The 11,750-nt window shown below is 50.1% G+C and overlaps 1 pseudogene; it reads right to left on the bottom strand.

Moving 5' to 3' along the window:
- Nucleotides 1–4,301: 4,301 nt before the first annotated feature.
- On the bottom strand, nt 4,302–7,703 carry LOC138390261 (ras-related protein Rap-2c pseudogene; annotated as a pseudogene).
- Nucleotides 7,704–11,750: the final 4,047 nt, after the last annotated feature.

Raw genomic sequence — 11,750 nt, 5'->3', positions numbered from 1 at the left:
CCAACTCAGGCAGGCTCAAGGCTGGGGATAATGTGGGAAGCAAAGTGGAGGTGGCCAGTGTGCCAAGAACAGAGGGGGCCTTGTCGGGGGTGACTAAGGGAGGCTGGAAGCAGAGTCCAGTGCTACGAAAGGCCCGCAGGACCTGGGCATCAGAAACCGACAGAACCCAGGCGTCCTTCATATAGCTGCCAGCTGGGGGCTGTAGTAGTGAGATCCCAGGACGTGCTGAAGGTGCCCTGATACTTACAATGGGCTCCCTTCTCCTAGCCCCTTTGCGGTGCCTCGGGAAGGTGCACCTGGCCCTGTCACCCAGTGTCCCAGGCCCTTTGTCCCCTTGGGGTCTCACCCCTGCAAACGGCAGCTGAGGGTAGCTTCCTAGTCCAGTGCTGGTTTCCAGAGAGGTTGGGACAGCCTCAGACTGCCAGGTTCTCTCGCTGCCCTTGGCTCTGTGTGAGGTGGGTAGAGCCTGGGTGTGTGGGACCCACACAGGACTGTGTCTGCCCCACACAGGGCTGTGTCTTCCAATTTCCTCCCCCCAGGCTTCCCCCACCATCCAAGCTCATGCCCGCCAAGCCTCAGGCTGTTGCTAATCTATCTCATCCTGCTTGTGTGCCCTCAGTCTGGGGCTCCAGTGCAGTAGCTTTTGTGGATCCTTGTTAATTCTCTTTGCAGTGAATTGAGTCTATCTGCTGTTTCATACCTTTTGGACTATGGCGGAGTGGTAGGAACTGATGAGATGTCCAACAGTAGGTGATCCTAGAAGGTGCCTGGTGCTATCTCCTTGGAGCGGGACCACAGTGCAGCCTGGGATGGGGATCAAGTGTCCATCCCCAGTGGAGAGGCTGGCTGAGCTCAGGGTCCTGCTATTGGGCCAGGGGGCAGGGGTGCAGGACAAGTCTCCAGCCTCGTTGGGAATGGGGATGGGGACGTCAACTCTGGACAAGACTCGCAGGCGGAAGCGGGTCCTGCCAGTCCTCAATGGTAATTACCTAGGATGGTAATTATAGGAAGGGGTTGTCTAGGAGTTGAGACCCATCCAAGGGCTTGAGTCTATCCAACTCAATGAGGCAGGAGTCTCCTGGGATGCTTGTGCCTCAGGATGAAGGCATTAAGAGTGATTCCAATCTCTATGTATGGCTGGGGCTGGGACTTCCAATATATTTTCAAACCTATGGACACCAGGCAGAGCTGGGTAATTTATTGAGAACTTACTATGTGCCAGACATGGTTCTAAGTGCTTCACACACAGAAGTCATGTAATTCCACACCCACCTCATAGGATAGGGAATGTTATTATTCTTATTTAACATGCTGTAGAGGAAACAGGCTGTAGAAATGGCAAAGAAAATAATTTCAAAGAGACTATAGATGAATAGACAGTCCCATCATGTACCTCATAGTACCTCCTGCTTCTCTCTCTCTCTCTCTCTCTCTCTCTCCCCCCACCCTTTATTCTCTCTCACTTGCCCAGACCTGGGGCTAATGTGATGGAATGGCTCACCCTGGGGTTGCAGAGCCAGTGGTGCCTCGAATCATCCTCTGTGCACTCACCATGCCCTTCCCTGCTAACAGTCGTCTTCTGCAAGCCCCTGCCCCTCTGCCTGCTGGCATTCTCTACCTGAAGCATGCTCAGCCAGAGGGTAGGACTGCCAGGGAATTGGCACCCCTGGGAACAGCCCTCAACCAGCCACTGGAAAGGATTAGTACACAAATAACCAGCTTGTCACCCTTGGTTGTGACAACTCTGAGCATGTCCTACACAGTCTCCCAGAGGTTCCCTGGGGGGCTGAGTCCCTGTTGCCCATATCAGAAACCCGCACTGGCTTCCTTTCCTTCCCTGTTTTCCTCCCCACTGTCTGGAATCACCTGCCACATAAACTACCTGCACTCCTGTCCTTGCCTCAGGGTCTGGTTCTGGGGCGACCCAGCCCCATCCATCTGCCCTTCATAGTCCTGCTCATGAGGACTTAGGTCACATGCGTTACAGGTGGCCCCTCTCTTTCCCGAAGTGCTTTCTGGGGCTAGGAAACGATGGAGGAGAGACAGTTTCTGGGGACCTGTCAGCTCTGTCCCTGAGTTGAAAGAGATGACGGAACATTATGCTGTCAGAGAGATCTGCTGCTTTGCTCCTCAAAAGACAGATGCAGAAGCATCCCCTTGCTCACTCGTCTCCTAGGAATTCCAGTTCACAGCTGACGGAGGTGGTCCGTGAACAATGTGTGGAGCTGAGGGCGCAAGGTTTGCTCTGCCGCTCAGCAGTTTGGGAACACTGTGCCATCTCTCTCGTTTGACTGGGAGCTTGGAATGACAGGGCTCAAAGGAACTGGAGTCAGTCCTCCTCTTCTGATTTTAACGGGAGCTGTGGAATTATAAAGAAAGAGTTAGAATTGGAATCAGTTTTGCTTAATTACTCCAGGCCTCAGTTTTCTCATCTGAGGCATGGGAATAACAACCTGCCTGAGTGTGATGTGGCCTGTAGGAGTATCTGGCCCACAGTGTATGCATTTGGTTGTTCTGAGGTGCTTAAACGAGGTTGTCAGTTTATCTTGGAAGTCACCATGGGAGTTTAGGGTCAGCTGGGGTTGGATGGGTTTGAGGAATAAGGGAGGAGGTCTGTGAAATTAAGACAAATGTTCTTTTTTTTTTATTTTTATTTTTTTATTTTTTTATTTCATCTTATTGTTATGGGGGATACAGAATTGCAGGTTACATACGTTGCCCATGTACCGCCTTTCCCCCCAGGACAAATGTTCTTTAGAAGCTACATAGTTAATGAGATCACATCTTTTTATCTATCTATCTATTTATTTATTTTTTGTTTATATTAGACTATTCTGAGGGTACAAATGTTTAGGTTACATATTTTGCCTTTGTCCCGCCTGAGTCAGAGCTACAAGCTTGCCCGTCTCCCATACGGTGCGCACCACATCTGTTAGGTGCGACTATACCCATCCCTTCCTCCCCCCTCCCACCTGCCTGACACCCATTGAATGTTACCACTATGTGTGCATGTAAGTGTTGATCAATTAATACCAATTTGATGGGGAGTACATGTGGTGCTTGTTTTTCCATTCTTGTGCTACTTCGCTTAGTGAGATCACATCTTTTTCATTCCATGACTGTTTAGGGCCTTGAAAAGATGGCATTGATTATTTTCCTCCTCATTTGTATTTTCCTCTTTATAGATGTCAGTTTTCAGAAAAGGGCGTATCTTGAGCCCTAGAACGTGGGAACAAGGATGTCCTTTTTGGCATTTTTATAACACTTAAAATGAATGGCTGTTGGTATTTTCAATTAATTTTATTTACTTTTCTGTATGTCTGTATGAAAAGTCCCCTTTTCAAAGATTTTTTTTCTTTCTGGTTTTTTTTTTTTTTTTTTTTTTTTGCTTTTTTTAAATCAGAATTGCTGTGAGCCAACCCAAGGGCCTGGAATCTGGCTGGAGGGTGCTTATGAAACTGGTATTTTTCTTTTTAAAATGTAACTTTTCTTTTAAAAAAAAATCAGTACACCCATTGTGATACTTTTACTTTAGATTAGATCATATTTTCTTTAATAAATATTAGCTTTTTACTTCAGAATATATCAGGATAATATTCAATGTCTTAAGAGCCTTGGGCCTTGGTGTACCTTGTCTGCAGGCCCTGAAAATCACTGTCTGGTTTCTTTTTTTTTTCCTGACTTGTAAAGTAATTTTATTTTCACACAATTTAAAGACACAGAAATCAACTAGATGTCAATTATAAAAATAAAGAGCTGGGCTATCTTTGTGTGAGTACACAGTCGTTTTTCCCCCTCCCAGTGTATACAATATCCCTTTCAAACCAATGCTATGTATGTCATAACTATATTTAGAATACAGAGAGGAAAATATTACTGCTGCAATTCAATGCTATAAAGGAGAGGGAAACACGAAAACCCCATGGAATCAAAGCTTAAACTCTTTAGCTTACGATCCTCAATAAATTCAAATATTGGCTGCAATTCAGAAGGTGTTAATTATAAAAAAAAGTCCAGTAACAAGTTCCACTTGAAGAAAAGGGCAGTATTCTCCCCATACAAGAAAAAAATAATGCAATGTTTGGCTTCTTTTTATAGCACTATCAAAGATAAACGAAGTTGCACAGTTTTCACCAAATAATTGAAGAAAGATCTGCAGACAGCTTGAAGCACTGGTATGAGTTAATATATAAAAGTCACCAATTGTTTACGGCTGGATAACTTTCTTTAAAAAGGCAGAGTAGAAATAGCTTCAGAAATCACGACAAGAGAGGAGCTTGTGAAACATCAACAGTTGCATATTAGCCGATGAATTTTTCCGATGGCCACGTATCCGGGGCGTTGGTGGGGACTTGCGGGACCTCTTCCTCGGGCGGGGCCAGGGCCTCCATCTCACGCACCACCTGCGTGAACACCTGGTCCACCATCAGTTTGCTCTTGGCGGTGACCTCCAGGAACGGGCAGCGCCACTCGCGGGCCAGCGCGCGGCCCCGCGCCGTCAGCACCTGGCGCTCGGGATCCTGGTCGGCCTTGGTGCCCACTGGCACCAGCGGGACGGCCTTGGGCCCCCGCAGCCGGGCCATGCGCTCGCGCAGCGGCCGCACCGCCTCGAACCAGGCCTCACCGCAAACGCTGTAGAGCACCACGAAGCTGTCGCTGTTCCTGATGTACAGGTCCCTGAGGGTGACCAGGTGCTTGGCGCCCACCGTGTCCACGATCTCCAGCAGTGCGGGCGCCGCGTTCACCTCAATCACCTTGCTGAAGAGCTCCTCCATCGACGGCTCGCCCTGCTTGGCACTGTGAGGTTTCTTGCATTGCTGGTGGGTGCTGACTTAGAGCAGTCGCTTCCAGGCCCTGTCTGTGGACTCTAGGCAGGCTGGGATGCTGTCTTGCCTGGCAGTGGTGTTTTTCCCTGATTTTCCAGATTGTTCTGGGTTGGCCAATCCAGGCTTCAGGCACCCTCAGTGTGTACTGGGAGGGCCCCTTCTTGCAACCCTCGTTGGCCCACACCCCTGGGCAGCCTCCATAAGGGAGAAGGCAAGAGCCTCAGTTTCCTCATCTATATGTTGGGGTAAAGTTTCCACCTTCCAGGTTGTATCTTAAGGAGGCAAGGTTTGCAAATTGCTGAGCATAACAAAGCCCACAGTGAGAACTCATTGAATGTTTTCTATCATTATTATTGTCACTGTATTTTCAATATAGATTCTCAAGGTGAAAAATTTATATCAAGGAAAAAAGTCACCATGTGACATCATAAAATACAATTCTACATTGTCATCTTTCTGCATTCAAAAAAAATTTAAAGTACAGTCTTTTTTGGGGGGTTATGTTAATCTAAGTTTGCCGGCTATTTGCTCTTGGAAAGGATTGTCCTTTTTCTGATAGCATGGCTTCCTGATTTTTGCAGTTAAAATGTCCTTTCTTTCATGAAATGATAGTAAGAGTAGTTTTCAAAAAATATCCTTACTTGCCAAAGTGAAAAAAAAAATTGTAAGTTGCCCATTTTTAAGCTCTGATTTGGAGGGTGAAGAGTTTCAGGTTTCTGCAGTTTCGTAAGAAGGCTCAGGAAGGGCGGTGAGGTGGCCACAGCTGCTGTGGGTAGTGGCTGTTCTCAGTAGTGAGTACAAAAGTCCCACCAAGCCTTGGCCTGAGCCTCCTGTGTCTCGGGCACTGGAGACGTTCCAGGTGGTTGCGGGACGTGCCTGCTCACCACGGGGAGTAGACTGGAAGGCAACCAGCATTATTGCGTTTGTCCACACCACAGGTATTTATTGGGCATCTACAACTTGCCAGCCACGGTCCCAGGGCTCAGCAGTGAATGTGACAGGCAGATTCTCTGTTCTCATGAAGCTCACATTATAACAGGCTTGAAAGGTTTTCGGGGTGATCCTCCAACAACCTTGGTGAGGTAGGTGTGAAGCCTCCATTCTCGGTGTGAGAAAACTAGAACAGAGAGGTTGAGTCGCCAGCAGCAGCTAGCACCCTGGTCTGCCTCCAAGGCTGCATTCTTCCCATGGAGCCAGGGCCCTCCTGACCGTCACAGCAGGGGAGCTGCTGACATCTGAACACTTAACTCTCCAGTGGGTACGGACAGGTTGGCTCTAATGCAATTTTCACTCCAGAGCTGTTGCATCACAGAAGTCCCAGGCCTGATGAGAAGTGCATCCTCCATCCCTTAAACTAGCCATGGGTAGCAACAAAATGATGGCCGAGTCCCTGCCCCATCCACAGCCCTGCCGCTGACAGCTGGGTGACCTTGAGGTCTTCGTTTATCCTCTTCATCTTTACTATGGCCATAATATTACTCCCTGGCAGAGTGTTTGCAACTATTCATAAAACAGCATATGTGAAAGCCCTGAGCTCACTGCCTGGCAAATATAGTTGCTCAATAAATGTTAGTTGAATTGGAATCTGAAAAATCGAGGCACGGGCAGTGAGCCTAATTCCTGAGATTGCAGACTTCATTTGGCTCATCGATTTGCCTTTAAGCGATTGATTTGATATGCCAGGGCACACATCAGGATGGTGCGGGGAACCCAATTTAGCAAGCCCGTTTTATCTGATGTGGATGTGATCTGTGATTGAAATCAGGAGCGTTTCTACACAGGGCATCTGAACACTGCGTATGGGCAGCTCGGCGCGCACACACTTGTGGATGGCGTGTGTCTCAGTGCCAGCCGCAGTGGCACTTCTGCTACCAGGCAGGCCCCTTCTACCTCTCCCCTAAGGGCAGCAGGCGGCTTGGGGCAACACGGAGGCTGTTTCAGAAAGCCAGAGGGGTCAAGTGCCTCCTCATCTCTGCTGCCTCTGCCACGCTTACAATGACAGTCTGATTTTCTCAGTGAATGGGGAACCAAGAACCTTCAAAGCCTGAGGAACAGGGCTGTTGGGACACACCGCCCCCACCCCCATCCCAGTTAACTTTTTGGATGACAGTGAGAACGATGGCGATGGTGTCAGTGGGACGCCCAGCCGAGGCAGTGGATGTCATTGTCTTGACGCAAGAAACAGGGGTCCTACTGCTGGGTCGACCAGGAGGAGGCTGAGGGACTTTCTTTGGAAAGCGGAGGGGAAGCAGACAGAAAGCAGGCGCGGCCGGGCAGTCCTCAGGCAGACTGGAGGGGGAGGCTTCTCGTGCACAGCTGTGGAGCTGAGCGCAAGCCCCAGAGTCATGTCCCCCGGGACAAGGGGCCAAGGCTAGAGACAAGTGTCCATGTGAGCCATTGAGCAGGCTTGAGGTGGGCGTCAGCACAGGGGCAGGAGCTAAGGAGGGAGGAGTGGGCGAGAGGAAGGGGAACCTGGCCCGAGCCAGGGGGCTCTTCCCAGTCTCAACTCCTGTCCTTCCTGGGCATTGGGCAGGGTGGAGATCCAGCCACTAGCCTGGACGCAGGTCAGAGTGGGCACCGTGGCCCCACCGGCTGGAGGGGGAGGCCCCCGAACTTCTGGGCCAAGGCCCCTAGACTCCTCCTGGTGGTGATCAGGGGTCATCCTGGAGGTCAGGGTGCCCGGGTGGCTCTGGCCGAGGTGAAGATCTGACAGATCGTCACACATGGGGGGCCAAGGGTCCTGGTGAAGACCCAGACGACCTCCCTCCGGGCCTGGCCAGCTTTCCGCGTGCTCCAGCTCCTGGGTGGCCTCTGTTCGAGCAGGTCCCCTGCCTTCCAGGCTCGAGCTGCCAACGTGTGAACCCCAATGGCTGACATCTCCCGCCAAATGGCGGCCAGGTGGTACTTCTGACAGACTCTGACAGCCACACAGCTGGTGGGTTTGGGAACGTCTATGGCAAGAGATGTGTAAGCGTGTAAGCGGGTCGCCTTGGGAGACTTATCGTTTGTCTACTGATCAAGCCCTGACAAGGTAAGAATTCCCTCCTTCCGTCCCTGGGGAACCCAGCAGAAGGCCACCTCCTCACCAAGCCCCAGAAAGGCAGAGAACTGAAGCAATTACCCGGGTTATCCAGGCAAAAGGCCCCACAATGTGGCCACTGAGACGGGGAAAATGCAAGTGGCACCTTCTTTTTAAAAATCCTACCTTCTCTATTTCAGTTGCTTTTTAGAAAAACCCCACACCTATTGTGTTAAAGGTTCCTTATATGTAGACTCAGCTGGGATCTCATTGTGCTCCCCCCAGGAATCACATCAGCCCCAGCCCCTCCCAGGGTGATGGCAGAATTGAGTTAAAATTGAACAGATTAGTAAATAGATTTCCATCTCTGTGCTACACAATAAACAGCGTTGGAAAGAACACATGGAAGGATTACTGGATAAAAAACCTAATCACTCCGATCAGAAGGAAAGGAGTGATGGCAGGGCGCAAACGCCTGGGGGAGAGGAGTTGCTGGAACCGCTGCAGTCTCCCCTGGGACCCTCTGAGTCACCTCCAGGACCAGAGGTTGCCTTCCCCTCTCTTTTCTGACCATTGGCAAACTCGATGACCTTTTCCTAATAGACTCTGAGTCAAGCTGACCCATTCAGGTCCTGGGCAAGTTCCACCTGCTGCGAGGCCTGGACTTAGACTGTGTCTTCCCCGGCCCGGGATGCAGCAAGTGCCCAGGTGCCCTGGAGCTGCACCTCCCCAATCCCCGTCCTGTGTTCCTGGCCTGTGCTAGTGGCCTCCAGCATGGGCCTTGGTAGTAGCGTCTGCCTGCCTCAGTGTGTTTAGAATGGTGTCCAGCACAAAGTGATTTTCTTTTGTGAATGATGAAGGGAGATGCACCATCAGGGACTCCTCTTTGCCCAGGTCAGGCCCCAGCACAAGGGTAATCATTGCATTCTGGGCAAGATGGAGGGGTTCTGGGCTTCAAAATCCATCCTAAACACACAGGATCCCAGACAGATGGCAGCGTGGCTAGCCTGGATCCACCTGCTGGTGGAGTTCTCGCCCAGGCTGGGGGCAGGGAGGGCTGTGTGGGCCTGAGGACGGCAGGGGAGGGGGTGAGCAAGAGGGTGCAGACGGCACGCCTGTCTACGGATCATGCAAGCGTCACCCTGGGGACCACAGCCGGGACTGGGTTGGCAACTCCTCCCTTCCCAGTGTTCCCTAACACCTCGTGTCACATCCTGGTGACACGAAGAGGTAACCCTAGACTCCTTCCTGCTTATAACTCAACAGACTGCCTTGGCTGAATTTATTTCCAGTCATCCATTTGTTTGCTAATTCTGGAGGTGTCTGTTTTCTAGTATAAAAATGCAAATCCTTTTACTAGTGTGATCAAATTTAACTCAATATGACAATCACTAGTCCGATGCAAGCGTTTCATCCCTCGAACCCCTGAGGTTTCATAAGAAATCGATTTGAAAACATGTCGTGTCTTTGGGGTTGGATGTTCAGCTTGCACACATGCATGCAACTCCCACGTGACCTCCCCACTGGCGTGGCCAGCAGAGGACATGAACACAGGAAGGATGCTGTGTCAGCAGAGCGATGAGAGGATGCTGTCCGCATGGTGGAGAGGCCGGAGAGCTGCCGGACCTTAGGCCACCTGGACCCCTCCCTTCTGGCTTTATTCTCTCGGTGTCAGATCCTGGTCTCCTGTCCCCTGCACTCACATCTGCTCCCGGCCCTGCAGTGTGGTGGCTCTTCCCATCGCTCCCTTTGTGTTTCAGATTTCAGCCTGTCTTTGTTCTTGGCTTTGCACACTCTTTTGGTTTTGATGTTCTCTGGGGTTTCAGGGAAGAAACTCCATCTTCCTCTTGCATTCACTGCAAGGTAGGAACTACTCAGAAGCCCCCAACAGAGCTGCCAATAGCCCTCGAGCTTATCTCTGTATACGGCTCTTCCGGGCCGCTGCAGTGGCAGGAAGCACTCAGGCTCGGGAGTTGAATAAGCCAGGCTACGTCTCCTTACTGCCTTGGGTACCTGGCACAGTGTCCCGCCTGCTGTGGGCACTTGAGAAATCGTGTGGCTAAACAGGAGACATACGGTTTTGCTGTTAACTCTGGTGCATCATGTGGCTAGGAAGGGTAGATCCTAGGTGTTCTTTACCAGATATAAAGGATATCTGTTGCTTTTGTGTACTCAGCACTTCTTTTCTTCTTCTTGTAATAACCACATCTCCTCCTGTTTCAATGACGAACAAATAATTGAAACAAACTTAGTGGCTTAAAACAACTGCTTAAAAAATATCCTTTATGATTCTGTGGATTTATTGGGCTCAGCTGGGTGGTTCTTCTACCTCCTGATATCAGCTGGGCTGCAGTCATCTGAGGCTCACCTGGGCTGGAATGGCCAAGCACTCACATGGGGAGTAGTTGGTACTGGCTGTCAGCTGGGAGCTCAGCTGTGGCTGTTGACCTGAGCACCCCAGTTCTCCCCCACGTGGCGTAGACTTCTCACTGCATGGTGGCTGGGCCCCAGGGGGAACATTCCAAGTGCCTAAAAGCAGAAGTCACAGACTTTTTAAGCCCAGCTTTGGTAGTAAAAGAACACCACGTCTGTTACATTCCGCCTGTCAAACCAAGTCACAAACCAACCCAAATTCAAGAGGAGGAAGACAATATTCCACCTCTCAATGCAAAGCATGCTGAAGAATTTTTAGCCTTTTCCAGCCTACCATACCTAACTCTGGAAAACTGCCAGTCAGAGCTCTAGCCCCTGGTCATAGAGATGGACAGTTGGTCTGCATCTGGACAAAGTTCCCTGTCCCTACTTCCACCCCCATGAGCCCCACCCTGACAGATGGCCCAAGAATGGGCGCCATGATCCAAGTTAAGGAACCCAGACTCCCTCCTTGAGATCTGATATAAGGGCAACAGGAGAGACAGGCTTCCCACTTTACTCAGGGCTTGACTAGCTGGGATGACGTGAGCCTAAAGTTGTCTGTAGCCCGAGAGCTCCTCTAAGCCACCTGTCCCAGGAGCTCTCCTGCCTTAGGAAACTGTGGTGCAAATGTTGAGAAGGGAGTGGGGCAGGAAGGGAAGGAGAGATGTTGAGAGAATGGGACCGTGAGGAAGACAACAACAATGATGATGACAATGTCATTGGTTGAGGCCTGGAGTCCCCAGACTTCCGGTTATATAAGCCAACAAATTCTCTATTTTGCTAAAGCTAGTTTGAGTTAGTTACCATCACCTGTGATCAAATAGGTTCTGGGCTGGGAGGAAGTCACTCATTAGGGTTTGTTTTCCCATCTAGAAAATACTGATGATAGTAGCACATATTAAAGGCCAGGTACTATGCCAGGTGGTTTATATACTTTTTTTCATTTGATGCTCACAGGAATCCTGGAGAGTAGGTCCTTTTGTACCCATTTTGCAGGTAAGAAAACTGAAGCTCGGAAATATTCAGGTCCTACTCACAAGGAGCACAACCAGTGAGTATAGCCCTGCTTTCCACTCCCTTGAACAACCAAACCTATGCACATCCACTGCACTGTACTGCTACAGGCAGGGCGTGTGGATCAGCCAGACTAGAATCACCAACTCGTGGTCAAAATTAAGCAATATCAGGCCATAGGTCATTAACATTTTGGGAAAGAAATGTCCTTTACATTTCATGTGGAGCTTCTATTTTTCACACACTCCCATTTGGAGGAAGAGGAGGGGGAATTAATAGAGAGTGTGGGTCCCCTGGCCCCAGCTCTGGAGGGCACCCGAGGGTCTGTCCAAGCTCCCAGGCCCTCTGCTCTGTGCTATGTAACATAGGTATAAAAGCGTAGCAGAACAGATTAGGGCAGTCTTGGGACCAAACAGTGCCAAATACAAAACAACTCCTCCACCCTATCCTAAAGATTTATTTCAATACTCATCATC

The sequence above is a fragment of the Eulemur rufifrons genome, chromosome 8, assembly GCF_041146395.1.
Source record: "Eulemur rufifrons isolate Redbay chromosome 8, OSU_ERuf_1, whole genome shotgun sequence".
In the NCBI taxonomy this organism is placed as follows: Eukaryota; Metazoa; Chordata; class Mammalia; order Primates; family Lemuridae; genus Eulemur; species Eulemur rufifrons.
The sequence above is the reverse complement of the archived record's forward strand: the minus strand, read 5'-3'. Positions and strand labels throughout refer to the sequence as shown.